An 18,591-nucleotide genomic window follows, 5' to 3' on the forward strand; every position below is an offset into this window, starting at 1 on the left:
TTCCGTTTTCTGCAAAGACTCATTTTTTAGATTGTTTTGCTGTTTCTTTCCAGTTTCTGGTGTTCAAAGCCTTTCTTCCAGTGTGCAAAGCACCCCGGAAAAAAATGGCAATTCAGATGATGCTTCTAGAAGTCCAGAACTCCTTCAAGAGTTTCGAAAATCTGGTCCCAAAAAGGAACTTCTTCGAACTTGCTTTGACAAAGAAAAGAAACAAACAGCTTCATCAAAAAGCAAAATGACAGAACTTCTGAAGACAGGTAACAAAACTACCAAGAAGCAGGAATCCAAAAAAGCTGCTTCTAGTCCCAATAATCAACCTTCTTTTTAAGAAGCAACAAAGAAAGGGGGAAAACCCAATGCGACTTGTACCTTCTTCTGAGCAGTCATCTGAGTTTTGGATTTTCAAACTCATGGATATGTAAAAATTCAGCTTGTAGAGCTGTTCTATCCATTGACGACGCATTTTGCAAGAGATGCTCTTGCTGTATTTGTCATTTATTTGATGACAATAAAGACCCTAGTCTCTGGTTGGTTTGCACATCTGACAATGGTCAGGGGGACTCCTGTGAGCTATCTTGTCATATTGAGTGTGCCCTTCAACGTGAAAAGGTCGGGGTTGTTGACCTTGGCCAATTGATGCAGTTAGATGGCAGTTATTGTTGTGCTTCTTGTGGTAAAGTATCAGGGATTCTCGGGTAAGTAAATTCCATGCTTTTTATGATTTCTACATTCCTGAACTAGTTGGTTTATTCTGGCATCTAATCAGTTATGCAAACACTTGTTTTATGTGTTGAACTGCCCAGAGTTTTCTCCATTGGTACAGTGGTACCTTGTAACAAATTTCTTGTCATTTTATGAAAAATCTGTGCGTGTTCTATAAAAGAAAAAGAAAAGGAAAAGCTTTATTTGTATGGAAAGAAGTGTTCTTTACTGATGCATGAAATTCTGTATTCACATCACTTAGACATTGCTACGTTCAATTGCTGTTCCCAATTCTTTAATGTGTCTTTATTGCTGGGAAATGATTACAATGATATAGACTGAGTTCAGAGATCTAATGGCTTGTCAAGAGGGTGGTTTTTCTGGTTCTGTTTTAGAATGTACCTGGAAATGAAGTAATAAGCAATAACTGCTGATTAATTTTTGTATTTTCTAAAATAGGTTTTGAACGTGGACTGATGTGTTGCTGTGATTTGATTAAAACTGACAGAAGTTGGAAGAAGCATCTAATTATAGCAAAGGATGCTCGTAGACTTGATGTGCTCTGTTATAGGATATACTTGAGCTACAGGCTACTTGATGGGACTTCAAGGTTTAAAGAACTGCATGGAATTGTCAAGGATGCCAAGGCTAAAATAGAAACAGAAGTAGGTCCAGTAGATGGTGTTTCTGCCAAGATGGCACGTGGCATTGTCAGCAGACTCTCTGTCGCTGGTGATGTACAGAAACTTTGCTCTCTTGCAATTGAAAAGGCAGATGAATGGCTCACTACCATTTCTAGTGCAAGCCCAAATTGCAGAGGTTAGAGTTCATAAGTAGGATTCTTTGCTGTGATCCTAGTTGTTTTAAATTGAGAACATGGAAAACTTAAATGAATAATCAAATGTCTGTCTTTTCCACAGAGGATTCCCTTCCTGCTGCTTGCAGATTCTTATTTGAAGAAGTGAAATCCTCATCTGTTGTAATTATTTTAATTGAATTGTCTACTGCATTGTCTGATGATATTAAGGGCTACAAGCTCTGGTATTGCAAGAGTAGAGAAGAGACACATGCAAAAGAACCTATTTGCATGTTTCCAAGATCTCAGAGAAGGATTTTGATTTCCAATCTACAGCCCTGCACAGAGTATACTTTTCGGATTGTTTCTTATACAGAGGCTGGTGACTTGGGTCACTCCGAGGCTAAGTGTTTTACCAAGAGCATAGAGATAATTCAAAAAAATCCTAATCCTTCAGTTGCAAGGAATGGTAAGAAAGGGAATACTGTCACTGGAGGATATACTTCTAGTTACAATAGGGATTCCAAAACTACACCTGCTGTTAATTCTTCTGGATTCATGGTTCGTGACCTTGGAAAGATTCTTCATCTGGCTGGGGCTCAACAGCAAGGCTGCTTTGAAGGTTTCTGCAGTGCTGATACTAAAAAATGCTGTGGAGGCGGCAAAGCGGTCAAGCCTCAAACTTCAGAAGATCCAGTGCCATCTATTTCACATGGGCTAGACTTAAATGTTGTTTCAGTGCCTGATTTGAATGAAGAGCTGACTCCATTTGAGTCCTCCCGTGATGAGGATAATGGGTGCACTTTGGAGCAGGCTATTGAGGCAGATGATGATGCTGCTTCCCATGATGTAGAGAAAAATCATTTAGCAAGATCTCATGGTACTGGTGACTCCCAGACCTGGATGCATGGACCAAGCAGGGAAGTGCCCACTGTTGATTCCCTGTCAGAGTTGTGCAGGAAAAGGGCTGCACACACGAATGAAGACTTGCATGACTGTGATAGCACTTTGATAAATGAATCACCATTCCGTGTGTCCAGTGGTTCAGGTTACCTGGATGAGAACTTTGAGTACTGCGTGAAGACAATCCGGTGGTTGGAATGTGAGGGTTACATTAACCAGGAATTTAGGTTGAAATTGCTGACATGGTTTAGTTTGAGATCAACGGAACAAGAACGTAGAGTGGTTAACACCTTTATCCAAACTCTGATTGATGATCCTAGTAGCCTGGGAGGACAGTTGGTTGACTCCTTTTCAGATATCATATCCAGCAAGAGGCCACGGAATGGATTCTGTGGCAAGCTGTGGCATTAAATCAAGACGGCTCATTCCAAAACACATGATTGCCATATACTTGATGATTATTTCTTCTGTGCGATAAATTTCCTCTAGATTCTTTTGCCGTTCTTTGTACAGGCCTTTTTTTCTCGATCACTATCAGAAGTGATTCATTTAAATCGCTGACAAGTTTGTCCGGCTAAAAGATCGGTTGCTGATTGCGGCTACGGTTGCATTTTTCTTGGAAGGCAAGGCTCCTTGCACGAGAAGCTTTGTGCTATAGTGCACACGAGGCTTCATGCTGCCTTATTTTTAAATTGTTCAAAATTTGACGTGGTGTTATTATTTATCCTTTAAATCAAAGAAGGGCACACTAATTCATGGCGGATTTTACGAGTCTTGTAGTCTAGGTGGACTTCGAAAGTTGCTAGTTGATTGGATGTCAAGATTGTAGAACTCTTCCTCTTGTCCGCATCTTATTATAACTTGTCTGATCGATCTAATGGAACACATGCTGAGACTACGTTTTCTGACCTAAGAAGCTTGCCACCGGAGAAGCCAAATTTGAAAACATGGATTCTCAAAAGACAAATTAGATGGTTTACAGGACCCGAAAGCTCAGGAGATTTATGGAGTGCAACCCAAAGATTTTTTAAGAATTGAGAGTTTAATTTGCACTATATCTATTAATCTATTAACTAGCTATTTGACTCGTGAAATTATGTTTTATGCCATAGTAGAGATGTTTTTTTAAAATGTACTGTAAAATTTATAATCTCTAATAGGATCATCCTAAAAATAAAACCTAATTAAGTATGATTATGCAATTGTTTATATGACTCATTATTTTTAGATTAATGGATCTAATACGTTATTGGAGATAAGAAAATATAATTATTAACTATTAACTAAAAAAATGTGGATAGCATTGTAGATGTACACATTTATTTTAATTAAAAAACTAAGTGATTCATTTGTGTAATATAGGTTGTGTGCTTTAACAGTGGATTATAATAGTATAATGACAATTATACTCTTGAGTGTGTTGGATGGCTTGGTGATTTAGAGAGGGTGTTTTGGGTTTCTTAATCTTTTTTATTCTTCTTTTTTCTGTCGTGACTGATATGCGCCAAGTTTATTTTCATCTATCATCGATTTTTTTCATGAAAGAGAGAAAGCTTTGATGGGGAAGACAATTTTGCCTCTCTTTTGATTTCTATCTTCCCTTCTCTTAATAACCCTTCCTTTCCTCTCTCTAAGCACGCAATGAGAAGATAAATTGGAGACAGAAAACATGGGCTTTTGCGTACAAATATCAATGGTGATTTTCTGTTTCTTCCTTTTCAAATTAGGGGTTTCTAATTGAATTTATGTTTGTATTAATGATTTTGAATTTTTCTTTTAGAATTTTAGTGTGGCGTGGGAGTGTGTGGACGAGGAGGGAGCCGTGATGGGGGAAAAAGATATGTAGAAAGACTAAGAGAGGGCTTTTCTTGCATCTTTAATGATGAGGGCTGTTGTGATAGTGGTGATTCTTCCACGATGGAGCTGGGTATGTCAAATTATAAACCTCTAGTCAAAAATAGATAAATTTGGTTTAAATAGGGGTAACTATTATTGAAAAATGATAAATTAGGGAGAAAATCTTATGAATTGAGATAAACATTTTTGGGAGATTAATTTAAAATTCAAAGAAGATAAAGTAATAAAATAGTATGAGAAATATCGACTAACGATAAATCACGAAAAATCCTTAACCGGGTAAAAAATATAGTTCAAAGGAGGAAATTTTGTAAATGAGATGATATTATATGTAAAATAGAAAGAAATATCAAATAAATCAACGCATGACCCTTTGCACGAGAAACGTTGAATTTCGATATAATCTAGGCACACAATCGCGCTATTGGGACTGAAAGTGGTAAGAACTCTCAGGAAAATTTTATGGTAATTATAAATAGGAATCTCCAAAGAATTAGTCTAAGACACAAGTAAATTATATTGTATACAAAATTCGGATTTTGGTGCGAAATGTTTTTACTGTCTAATTTTACAATATTGAATGTATTTTTCAATCTAACTATTTGATCAAGTTGAAAGTTTACATGGGGTCTTAAGACATATGGTTTTACCTTGAGTTAAAATTTAAGGTCAATTGGAGTTTGAAAAGGTTCTGAAAATAAAGACACAGTGTTGGACCTATGCAAGAAACCAAAATTGAGGGGGGGGGAGTTGGGATATAATAGTAATTGACCCAAAAAAACCTAATGTAACTATAGTAGCTGCTATTGTTCACACTAGACAACAACTAAAAAGAGAGGAAGAGGCTTCTCTCTTGCCTCTCTTTAAAAACCATTTGAGAAAATCCTTTCAAATTGTCAGATTAAAGCTTGCACATGGGCTTGTGAGGAGAGAAACACATTTAGGTTGAAATTAGAAAGCTTGGTTGGAGGAGAGGAACTTGAGGGACAAGTATGAATGATGAAGAGGAAGAACAATTGAAGAAGAAATTGGTAAGAATTCTTCAATTTGAACTTAAAATTATTAATAAAAGTGTTCTTTAGTTTTCTTCTTTGATTTCATTGTTAGTAAAGGATAATTGAAAAACCGTTGTGATTCCAGAATTCTTGAAAATGTGTAGAAAATCAGAGTTTCTTTGAACTAATGAGTTAGGATGTTAATAAAAAGGCTTAACCCAAAAACAAATGATGGAAGAACATTGAAAAAATTGAAAAGAAAATCTTACGTATAGGGCAACCTATTTTAACTTAAGAGGAGGGTAGAAAAATTAGGTTATAAGTGATAATATTATATTTTTGAACAAGCTATGTGAAATAGAAGTGGTGGTTAAAATGAGTTTTAATTAGGTTGATGAATTATATGTTCTTGTACAAGTGGAAGAATGAACATGGAGTAAGGATAATGATGTTGAGATGCATGAAAACACTTAGTGTGCTTGTGAAATTTATCTCTCATGTAATTAAAATTCTAATAGTCTTACTAGCCCAACTTTTTATATGAAATTACAACTTGCAAATAATATAATTTGAAGTTAGTGTCTTTATGAAAGTTGTAGGTATGAATGCTATATTTCAAATGCAATTGAGTTTGACTTATTTAGAGTTGTATAACTCTAGATATGAGAAAAACACTAAGTAAAGGTCCAAACAAATATAGTACTGAACAAATTTCAGGTGCTAGTATAATTGTTAATTTAGAGCCTTAAATCAATGTAATTTGGAGTTGGCGTCTTTATAAAAGTTGTAGGTATGGATGTTACCTTTCAAATAGAACTAGTCTTGACTTAGTTGGAGTTTTATAACTCCAAATATAAGTAAAAAATAGAGTCTTGTCCAGACTGATATAATACTAGACAAATTTCTTATACTACTACTATATTAAGTGCATTTAGACATGTAGATGGAAACAATAGGTATTGTGTCCTTCATGAAAGTTGTATTCCTATGTATTAACTCTTCATAGAGTCAAACCACACTAAAAATGAGAACTGAAACTTTAGTTATGATTAAAACATCAAACAATGTTCTAGGACTAATCAATCTCTAATCTTTACTTGGAATTTGTTGTTGATTGAGGGTTCTAAAATTTGGATTGATAAGAATAATTATGAACATGGAAAATATGTATGTGTAAGGAATTTTAAGGATTTTCCTTGCTGTTTGAATGAAAATTATGATTGAATGAGAATTGAAATGAAATGTTGATGTTGATGTTGGTTGCATTATTGATTTATAAATGTATTATTAGTGGTATGAAGGAGGCTGAGGGGATAAGACAAACACATGCACATGATTGAGGTGGGTGCTCGACATCTTATCTTTTTAGAATTAATACAATTTTAATTTATGAAATTCACAATTTCTATGTTATGATGTATGTAACAACCCGGCTTTCCAAGCCCAAATCAACAATAATTTTTTTTTTTTTTTATATTTTAAAACACATGGTGCCGGTAATTAGGGAACTTGAAGCTTCACATCATCAAACTACAATCCATACAATCCACATTTCATTTAAAAGTGAATCTTACACAAACACATAATATCAAAGTTGCATGATTTGAAGATCATATTAAAAGAATATATACATAGTCATGAGTTTGCATTCCTATCCCACTAATAGACATCACATTTTTAAACAAAAAGGATCTAGTAAAAGTTATACATTCAGTACATTGATCCATACAAAATACATTGTGATATAGAATGCATCTACATGATTCCTTGCAAAAGTAGGTTCCCGTGTATCGGGTTTCCTAAACATCTAGTTGGTGTGACGTCCCTGCAGTAATATAAAACATTTAAGAGGATGAAAATACTTAATAATAATAATAATGGTACTAATGCTTTGGCCATTAAATAAAGTATTAACATTTGTAATTTATTCATGTAGTTGATATAACAACTAGTAATACAATTAGATGCACAAGTTTTCGAATTGTAACTAGCCGAAGCTAATCATTCTTTTCTCCCAACCATCCACTCGGACGCCATTAGCCGAAGCTAATCATTCTTTGTTCCGGCCATACGTTCGGATGCCATTAGCCAAAGCTAATCATTCATTTGTCCGGCCATCCACTCGGATGCCATTAGCCGAAGCTAATCAGTCCATCATCCCGGCCATCCATACGGATGCCATTAGCCGAAGCTAATCATTCTTTGTTCCGGCCATTCGTCAGGATGCCATTAGCCGAAGCTAATCATTCATTTGTCCCAGCCATCCACTCGGATGCCATTAGCCGAAGCTAATCAGTCCATTATCCCGGCCATCCATACGGATGCCATTAGCCGAAGCTAATCAATCTTTAATCAACATTTAAGCATTCGACAATCTAATATCGGTTCTAACAATATGGTAATACTCAAGTTAAATATTTCAATATTCAACGTATGAAACGGGAAGGTGCAAGTCACCTACCTGAAATAGAAACTCTATTTGTACTCCCCTGCTGCTGCTGTTGTTGTTGCCCCACGCCTGTGGTCCCTCCTGAAATTCACAGGTTTATCCCATAAGTTCCTCTCACTCACGAATATGTTTTATTATAAACATATCAACAACCAATAAGTCATTCTTTCAGTCATCATTTCTATATACATATATTTGAACTATTTCTACATAAAATCCGAATTGTTACTGTCTCGTTTTTGAACTGTTACTGTCTCATTTTTGAACTGTTACTGTCTTGAACTGTTACTGTCTCATTTTTTTGAATTGTTACTGTCTCATTTTTGAACTGTTACTATCTAGACATTTTTGTACTGTCACTGTCTCATTTTTGAATTGTTACTATCTAGACATTTTTGAACTGTCACTGTCTTATTTTTGAATTGTTACTATCTAGACATTTTTGAACTGTCACTGTCTCATTTGGTGACCCATGACGGGAGTTCTATAACTCCAAATTGAGCAAGACCAATTTCATTAATTAGCCAACATTCAAAACTACAATTTCTATAAGGAATATGATCCTAATTCTTTCATCCTCCTACTCGAAATCTCTTGAAAATCAAGAGACGAAACTGTCCAGATTCGTCAGCGTTTCTATTTACACACAACACAAGAAGTTCTTTAATTTAGTAACTCATACTTTTTCCTCAATTTAAGTCTAAGAACTAAAATCTATGATTTAACATCCAGTCATCAATTCAAAATCAAATTGCAAAGACTCATAAAAACAGGTTTAGAACTCCTTACTTTCAGCACACAACATCACAGCAGAACACATTAATTCTAGCACAACAACATCACAACAGAACATATTAATTTTAGCATAACAACATCACAGCAGAACACATTTATTTCAGCACAAAATCTTTCAATAAATTCCAGCAGAACACACATACATGCATGCTGGCCCACCCCATAGTTAGAGCCAGCCCTCTATCATGATTTATTATTTCCATTTTATTTATTTGTTAGATGTTCTGAAATTGGCTTTATTTCACTTTTGTTTGCTTGTTCTCTTATTTAATTTCAGCTTCATTCACAGCTGGCTTAGGTCTTAGATCAATTCTTTTCTTAGGGTTTTTCTTCTTCATTTTCGTTTTTTAATCTTAAGGGGGAGAGGAAGAGAGTTTCATGACCCATACCTTCTGAATTTAACTAAGTTTGAGGAAGGTTTGACACTATTCTTTTCTCTTCAGCTGCTGGTTCTCCTCCTTCTTCCTCCTCTCACGTTTTCCAGCTCTCTTTTTCCTCTCCTCTATGCAGCTGCCCACTCCTCCCTCAAGGTCTCATCTCTCCCTCACAAGTTCACAAAGTCATCTGATGCGAACCTCGTGATCATGTGGTCACGCAACCCGCACACAAAGACACCAATTCCCGGAAAGCCAAGTAAATCAGGTTTGATAGGAGTGTGACACAAAGATAACCTGTACCTAGGCACCAACACTATTGGAAACGTAAACCCCCACCCAACGAATATTGATTCGCGAACGAGAAGTATAAGGATGATGCCACGAAGCCAGTTGTTCTTCGATAAGTCGTTTTCAGTTCTTTAGAGAACCATGGAAGGGAGATTATCTCACCAACACACACACACAAAGTGCGGCAAACAAGAAGTTTTATCAATCTGAATTGTCTTTCTTACATGTCTCGTTATGCCCTTATTTATAGTGAATGCAAACTAAAATAAACTCTAATGGACCCCTTATGTGGACTTATATGATGCCCACTTACAATTAAACCCAAATAATATAAATAAACCCTAAACTAAGAAGAAAATAACAATAAAATAAATAAATCCGAATTTAATATCCTAAATATGATAGGATCAGATTTGTAGCCCTTTAGAAGTCCTATATAAGCTAGGAGAATCAAATCTGAAGGTAGAATTAGTTTTGAAATCTTCTTTCCTTTTTGTAGCTAGGATGAATAAGGAATCCTTGTAAGAAAAGGATTCTGAAACATTTATGAATCCTTGCCACACTTGGAAACTATGTTGAAGCCCATTAAAGATCTTTGTAGAACTAGGAGATTCCCAAAATAAGCTGCCGCATCCTTTTAGGAAAAGAATTCTAGCCAAATAGGAAGTCCACAAGTCAAAAGGAAGTAAATAACAAAACCCGTACAGCCTCTGTTGACCCGTGTTCGGATGCCTTGCCGAACTCCGATTGACATGATATTTTAACCCAAGGTATGAAAACATGTCAGGAGCCTCCACATACAATTTCAGCCCGATCCAATGGTAGGATTGAGAATTATGACTATTTCCGTAAAACTGGATAGTTGCGCATTTTACGTCAAAATCCGAATTTGACCTTACCTGGATCGTATCATTCCCTCTCTCTTCAAGATGATTCGTCCTCGAATCACCAACAAGTTGAATGGACAATTCCTTAGCCTCATGTTGAAGCCTTTGGAGTTCTTTTCTTGCCAACAACCGTCGCCAACAACTTTGGATGAAAGTAGCACCCGTTCTCTTTCGTATTTCATCATTGCAACATTTTTTCTCCTCTCTTTTTGAAGCTTGTTGGGCATTGACTGCTGCCTTTAACACATCAAGTTCTTGCTTCATCTCTCCGAGAATACGAGATAGACTCTTGGATTCTTTTTTTAGAACACCGGTCTCTTTATTTCTGTCCCTTTGATACCACCTCTCCTTTTGAATCCTCCTTTTCTTTTGCCATAACAACTCATCAAAATACATCAAATCCCTTCGGTTTCTAGGCTGCCGAAAACCTTCCCGATAGCCTATGGTCTCATCCTTAAAACCACCATCACCATTATCATCAACGTCCTCCTCAAAATCCTCATAATCATCCCACTTTGGCGTTTCAGCCCCACTGCCATGGTATGATTTCAATTCAGCACCAACCTTCCTCACATCTTGGGTACATGTTCCAGCCATGTTACCATGTATTGCCACCTTCTCAAGTCTGTCACACACGTTCCCCATCATGAAATTCATTTTTTCCATCATCTTCTTCATGGCTTGCATTTGGAATTTAAGTTCTACATCGGGAGGGCGCGGTGTGTTGTTTTGATCTGACATAATAGTACCTTGCGGTTCTTGCGAAACTAAAATCAACACCAAATAAAACCAACTTGGCAGCGCAATCCAAATATATATATATATGACTCAAAGAAGCAATAAAAAACCAGAAAAACAAGCAAAAACGAAACTGAGATGATAGTCTCGCGAGTAGCAAGCGAATCTATCTGAAATACAAACGAAACTGAAGACTCGAATAACAATAGAAACGAAATATGAAAAATATGATGAAAAAAACACCCAAATATGTTGGATATGATAAAAATAAACTGCAAGAAACGAAAACAACAGAAAGAAAGCAAATTTCAAAAGCTGACGCAAAACAGACTCGTTTACGATGAGTTAAGTCCGGATCTGGAACCTAAGGTCAATGATGTCTAATTGAGCTAAAATTTCAGATATAGTGCTCTACCAACCCAAATAGACAGCATATAAAATTTGAGCAATTTACGATAAGGTTTGATAGACTGACGCAAAAACGTTATGAATCAGACCTAATTAGACCCGAATTTGAAACCCAAAGAAAACGATATCCAATTGAACCCAAAATCAATATGTGGTGCGATTAGGGTCCCAGTAATAACAGAATCAAATTTGAGCTAATTCCGAGTTGATTTGGTCCAATTTGCCCTTGTTAAGTTTTCTGCGGCAGAAACCAATAAACATCTTTTTGAACGATTTTTTTTTCTTTTTTTTGTATTTATTTTTTCAACTGATATATTTTGGATTGTAACAAAACAAAATAACTAATTTTTTTTTTATATGCTGCAAAATCAAGGAGAAGAAGAAATTTGACACTAAGGAATATTTGCGGAAACAACATGAACAAAAATTTCAGAAGGATATAACCTGATTAATGGAGCCAAGCTCTGATACCAAATGATGCGAACCTCGTGATCACGTGGTCACGTAACCCGCACACAAAGACACCAATTCCCGGAAAGCCAAGTAAATCAGGTTTGATAGGAGTGTGACACAAAGATAACTTGTACCTAGGCACCAGCACTATTGGAAACGTAAACCCCCACCCAACGAATATTGATTCGCGAACGAGAAGTATAAGGATGACGCCACGAAGCCAGTTGTTCTTCGATAAGTCGTTTTCAGTTCTTTAGAGAACCATGGAAGGGAGATTATCTCACCAACACACACACACACAAAGTGCGGCAAACAAGAAGTTTTATCAATCTGAATTGTCTTTATTGGTCCAAGTTTTTGTTTTGATGTGGCTAGCCTGTAGCCATTTGTTGGGTTTCGTTTCTGTCCTCATTGTAAATCTTGGGTATGCCCATTATATTCTTTGTATCATTTTCTTTTAATACATAAGTCAGCTTACCAAAAAAAAAAAATCTGAATTGTCTTTCTTACATGTCTCGTTATGCCCTTATTTATAGTGAATGCAAACTAAAATAAACCCTAATGGACCCCTTATGTGGACTTATATGATGCCCACTTACAATTAAACCCAAATAATATAAATAAACCCTAAACTAAGAAGAAAATAACAATAAAATAAATAAATCCGAATTTAATATCCTAAATATGATAGGATCAGATTTGTAGCCCTTTAGAAGTCCTATATAAGCTAGGAGAATCAAATCTGAAGGTAGAATTAGTTTTGAAATCTTCTTTCCTTTTTGTAGCTAGGATGAATAAGGAATCCTTGTAAGAAAAGGATTCTGAAACATTTATGAATCCTTGCCACACTTGGAAACTATGTTGAAGCCCATTAAAGATCTTTGTAGAACTAGGAGATTCCCAAAATAAGCTGCCGCATCCTTTTAGGAAAAGAATTCTAGCCAAATAGGAAGTCCACAAGTCAAAAGGAAGTAAATAACAAAACCCGTACAGCCTCTGTTGACCCGTGTTCGGATGCCTTGCCGAACTCCGATTGACATGATATTTTAACCCAAGGTATGAAAACATGTCAGGAGCCTCCACGTACAATTTCAGCCCGATCCAATGGTAGGATTGAGAATTATGACTATTTCCGTAAAACTGGATAGTTGCGCATTTTACGTCAAAATCCGAATTTGACCTTACCTGGATCGTATCATCATCTCTACTGGTTTGATTCATGTTTCTGTTGTGAAAGGGGAAGGAAGGAATGACATGCAGCTGCTGGTTTGGGAAGAAGATGGATCATTCACTCTCCTCTCCTTGTATTTATACTCCCTATTAAAAGAAATGGGTTGTTTGGGGGTTGGTTTAGATGTATCCTTATCCTTGTTTTGGTTTATCTAAAATCAGTTTTTTTTTCTTTGGTGATTACATTCTCCCCACCTAAATATGAATTTCGTCCTCGAAATTTAAGCAGTTTCACACTCCATACCTGGTAGTTCAAATAAATTGGGGTACTTTTTCCTCATCTCAGCCTCCCTCTCCCAAGTTTCTTCTTCTACTTGAGCATTTCGCCATAAGATTCTGACGATGGGGATCTTTTTGCTCCGTAGCTCCTTCACTTCTTGATCTTGTATCCTTATGGGCCTCAATTCCAGTGTTAAGTCTTCCTTGACTTCTACTGGGACCTGGGGTAGAACTCGGGCGGGGTCCACGTCAGCCTTCCTTAACAAGGAGACATGGAACACATCATGGACCTTGGCTAACTGTGGGGGCAAATCCAGCTTGTAGGCTACTGGTCCTACTCGTTGTAAGATTTTGAAGGGTCCGATGAAGCAGGGAGTTAACTTCCCTTTTAATCCAAACCGTAACATGTTCTTCCATGGGGCTACCTTCAAGAACACCTGGTCCTCCATACTGAACTCGAGAGGTCTTCTCCTCACATCGGCATACTTCTTCTGTCTATCTTGTGCGGCTTTGATGCGATCCTTGATAGTTCTCACTTTCTCCGTGGTGACTTGGACCAACTCTGCGCCATATAACTTCCTGTCCCCAATTTCCTCCCAACACAAAGGAGTTCTGCACCTCCTACCATACAAGGCTTCATATGGGGCCATCCCTATTGTGGCTTGGTGACTATTGTTATACGTGAACTCCACCAATGCCATGTGTTCCTCCCAGTTTCCTCCAAATTCTAGCACACAAACCCGTAATAGGTCTTCCAAGACTTGGATGACTCTTTCTGATTGGCCATCCGTTTGAGGGTGAAACACAGTGCTCATGTCTAATCTTGTCCCCAAGGCATGTTGTATGCTGGGCCAAAGTCGAGAGGTGAACCTGGGATCTCGATCCGATACAATGGACACCGGAATCCCATGAAGTCGTACCACCTCATTTATGTAGATCTTGGCAAGCTTGTCCACCGAGTCGGTCATCTTTATAGGCAAGAATAGTGCGGATTTCATCAACCGATCTACAATAACCCATATCGCATCATTTCCTTTCCTCCCTTTGGGAAATCCTGACACGAAATCCATGGTGATCATCTCCCACTTCCATTCTGGAATTTGTAATGGTTGTAATGGTCCCGCAGGCCTTTGGTGTTCAACCTTGACTTGTTGACATATCCCACACTTTGACACATATTCAGCTATTTCCCTTTTCATATTAGGCCACCAATAAAGGTGTTTCAGGTCTCGATACATCTTAGTGCTGCCAGGATGTATGGAGAATTTGGACTCATGTGCTTCTTGTAGAACTATTCGTTTGACTGTTTTGTCATCAGGCACGTACAACCATTGTCCCATCATCAAGGATCCATCATCTGCTACTCGGAATTTCATTTCTACCCCGGCTTCCACCTTATTCCTAATCTCGGACCCCACCTTGTCATGGAATTGGGCATGTAGTATCTGTTCTCGATATGTTGGTCGCACCACTAATTGGTCTACCAAACCACCTCCTGCATTAATACCCAAAACTGCACCCAACTCTTTTAGTTCTGCCAATTGCTGCTCCCTTCCCACTGTTATGCTTCCCAAGGAGGCTTTATTTTTTTCGACTGAGGGCATCTGCCACCACCACGTTTGCTTTCCCCGGTGATATTCTATGGTGCAATCATAATCCTTAATGAGCTCTATCCACCTTTTTTGTCGCATGTTCAACTCCTTTTGCGACATCAGATACTTCAGACTCTTATGATCAATAAAAATTTGGGTTCGAGACCCATACAAATAGTGTCTCCATATCCTCAAGGCAAATACTACAGCTGCCAACTCCAGGTCGTGCACCGGGTAGTTCACCTCATAAGTCTTTAATTGCCTTGATGTATAAGCGATCACCTTCCCATGTTGCATCAAAACACACCCCAATCCCTTCCCCGAAGCATCACTATATACCACAAAACCCTCGGTCCCTGAGGGGAGGGTTAACACTGGAGCAGTGGTGAGCCTCCTCTTTAATTCTTGGAAGCTTGCCTCATATTCTTCCGACCACACCCATTTCTTATCTTTCCTAGTTAGCTAGGTCAAAGGGGTTGCAATCAGGGAAAAACCTTCGATAAATCTCCGATAGTATCCTGCGAGTCCTAGGAAGCTACGTATTTCAGTGACCGAAGTCGGTCTTTCCCATTTCAAGACTGCTTCAACTTTTTGGGGGTCAACAAAAACACCTTCAGCTGAAATGACATGTCTTAGAAACGTCACTCTTTTAAGCCAAAATTCACACTTACTCAGTTTTGCATATAGCTGGTGATCTCTCAAGGTTTGTAAGGTTCGTCTCAAGTGTTCCTGTGCTCCTCGAAAGGTATGGTTGAAAAACCCGATTCATCAAATCCATGAAGAGAGCTGGGGCGTTCGTCAACCCAAATGGTAGCACCAAAAATTCATAGTGTCCGTAACGAGTTCTAAATGCGGTCTTTGCTACATCCGCTTCTTTAATCTTCATCTGGTAGTACCCTGATCTCAAATCTATCTTCGAAAATGCCCTTGCTCCCTTTAGTTGGTCGAACAAATCATCTATCCGAGGTAACGGATACTTGTTTTTCATTGTTATTTTGTTCAACTGTCGATAGTCATTACAAAGTCTATGGGTTCCATCTTTCTTTCTTACAAATAGGACCGGTGCTCCCCAAGGAGAATTACTAGGCCGTATGAACCATTTGTCTAATAATTCCTGTAATTGAGTCTTTAACTCGTTCAGTTCTGCTGGAGCCATCCGGTACGGTTGTTGGGCTATGGGTGGAACTCCAGGAAAAGTGTCTATAGACACTTCTACCTCTCGCTCCGGGGGTAGTCCTGGTAGTTCTTCTGGAAACACATCTGGGAAATCCTTCACCACAGGAATATCCTTCAATCGTGGACCTTCATCATCAGAGTTTAAGATGTATGCGAGGTATCCCATACATCCCTTTCTTAAAAGTTTTTGGGCTATTACCACCGATATTAAAGCATTTAGTTTGAGAACTCTCTCTCCATCAAAAGTCTTTTTCTCGCCCTTAGGTGTTTGGAAAGTAACAGTTTTAGCATAACAATCGATTAGTGCCTTGTATTTACTCAACCAATTCATGCCCAGTATTATGTCAAAATCATGTAGCTCTAAGGGAATCAAGTCTACTTCTGTTTCATACCCGAATAAACTAACCCCAACATCCACATATACAATATTTGTTTCAACCATGTTTCCCATTGGAGTTCCAATTACAAACCCCTTCTCTACCATTTTTACTTCCTTTCTCAATTTAGTGACAATTCTCTTAGCAATGAATGAGTGGGTGGCACCCGGATCAAACAACACATGCACATTAAAACCATTCAATAGTAGTGTACCTGCCACCACATCTGATGCAGCCCTGGCCTCCTCCTGTGTCAGGTGGAAGACCCTTCCCGGGGTCCGATCATTTTGTGCCCTCGGCTTCCCTCGACTGGAGTTTGCCCCTGATCGAGAAGATCTCACTGGCCTATTAACGGTGACTGACTGCTGGTGGCTCTGACTGGGCTGTCTGTAGCTCTGTACTTGTCCGGTGTTCCTTTTGGGGCAGTCCCTCTTGTAATGACCTCTTCCACCACAGTAATGACACCCTTGACTAAGATACTGGCAGTTCCTCCACCTATGGCCCTCTCCTCTGCACACAAAACACCGCCTGGGGGAAACTGAGCAGTCCCCAGGGTGTTTTTGTCCACACTTTACACAAAAAGGATAGTCAACACCCTTGCGGTCACTGGTCCCAGTAGAAGAGTTTGCCCTCGAGTGCGACTGTCCAACCATCACTCTCCCACTTGACTGCTGGTGAGGCGGTAATATCAAACTCCCCTTTTTTTTCCGTACTGCTAAAACACTCCACTTTTTCCTTTCTTCGGGTGCGGTGGTCTGCCGCTGAAATAGTCCCCATCTCTCTTTTTGCTTATATCCTGATACCCCCCTTGGCTTTCTCCAATACATGCCTCCAGAGCTTGTGCAACCTCAATCAACTCCCTCACCGATTTAAATCGCAAGGCGATCAATCCTTGTCTCAAATCCTGTCGTAAACCATCTCTCAACTTTTCAATCATATGTTCCTCTGTCGGCACATAGTGTGGGGCGAAGAATGAGAGGTCATGGAATCTCCTTTCGTACTCCAATACTGACATATCACCCTGTCTTAATGCCAAGAACTCTTGTTCTTTCACCTTGCGATGATACTTGGAATAAAACTGATTCTCAAACTCTGTCTTGAAATCACTCCAAGTTAGTGTCTCGGTCGCACGCCTCAGCTGAACTGTTTCCCACCATGTCATGGCCCTATCAGACAGTAACTGGGATGCACAATTTACCCTCAAACCCTCGGGTATGTTTATTTGAATTATTGTCTTTTCCACCTTCCTGATCCATCTTCCAGCTATCTCTGCATCTTGTTCCCCCATATACGGTTCACAGCCCATTTCCCTCATACTTTTGACTAATCGCACCAGTGGCACCACATTATCCATGGTCATGCTAGTCGTAGGGGCTGCTGGTGGAATCTGCGTGGTGGGAGTTGCTTGTGCCGCTGAACTAGCCATGCCTTCCATCACGGCTTTAACTATTTGTACAAGGAGTCCCGCATCTATATATTGTGGGGGCACACCAGTTGGAACAGTAGATGGTTGTGCTTCCGATCTTTCTCGCTGCTCCGTTGCGACTGGGGGTGTTTCCTCTGTCCGATTAGGCCTCGAGCCTTCCCTTGCCACCGTATCTTCCCTCTGCAAGGTTTCGGATAGTAGTATCGGAGCATGAGATGCCGTATCATCCAAGGGATCTTCGTCTTGCCAACCTTGGGTACCTTGGTTCATGCTCCTCCTTTCAAAGGAGGGCGACTCAGTTCGTGTCCCTTGCCGGGTGCGTACCATCCTGAAATTTGTCGTAACAACACATTTATTAATGATCCTCAGGATCTAAACCAAGTGCTCTGATACCAACTGTAACAACCCGGCTTTCCAAGCCCAAATCAATAGTAAATTTTTTTTTTTATATATTTAAAACACATGGTCCCGGTAATTAGGGAACCATTCATTTGTCCCGGCCATCCACTCGGATGCCATTAGCCGAAGCTAATCAGTCCATTATCCTGGCCATCCATACGGATGCCATTAGCCGAAGCTAATCAATCTTTAATCAACATTTAAGCATTCAACAATCTAATATCGGTTCTAACAATATGGTAATACTCAAGTTAAATATTTCAATATTCAACGTATGAAAAGGGAAGGTGCAAGTCACCTACCTGAAATAGAAGCTCTATTTGTACTCCCCTGCTGCTGTTGTTGTTGTTGCCCCACGCCTGTGGTCCCTCCTGAAATTCACAGGTTTATCCCATAAGTTCCTCTCACTCACGAATATGTTTTATTATAAACATATCAACAACCAATAAGTCTTTCTTTCAGTCATCATTTCTATATACATATATTTGAACTATTTCTACGTAAAATCCGAACTGTTACTGTCT

At 38.7% G+C, this 18,591-nt stretch overlaps 1 pseudogene; it reads left to right on the forward strand.

Moving 5' to 3' along the window:
- LOC118034633 (VIN3-like protein 1) overlaps nt 1-3,232 on the forward strand; it is a 47,155-nt pseudogene extending 43,923 nt beyond the window's left edge.
- The last annotated feature ends 15,359 nt before the right edge of the window (nt 3,233-18,591 follow it).

Source organism: Populus alba, chromosome 6 (assembly GCF_005239225.2).
Source record: "Populus alba chromosome 6, ASM523922v2, whole genome shotgun sequence".
Lineage (NCBI taxonomy): Eukaryota > Viridiplantae > Streptophyta > Magnoliopsida > Malpighiales > Salicaceae > Populus > Populus alba.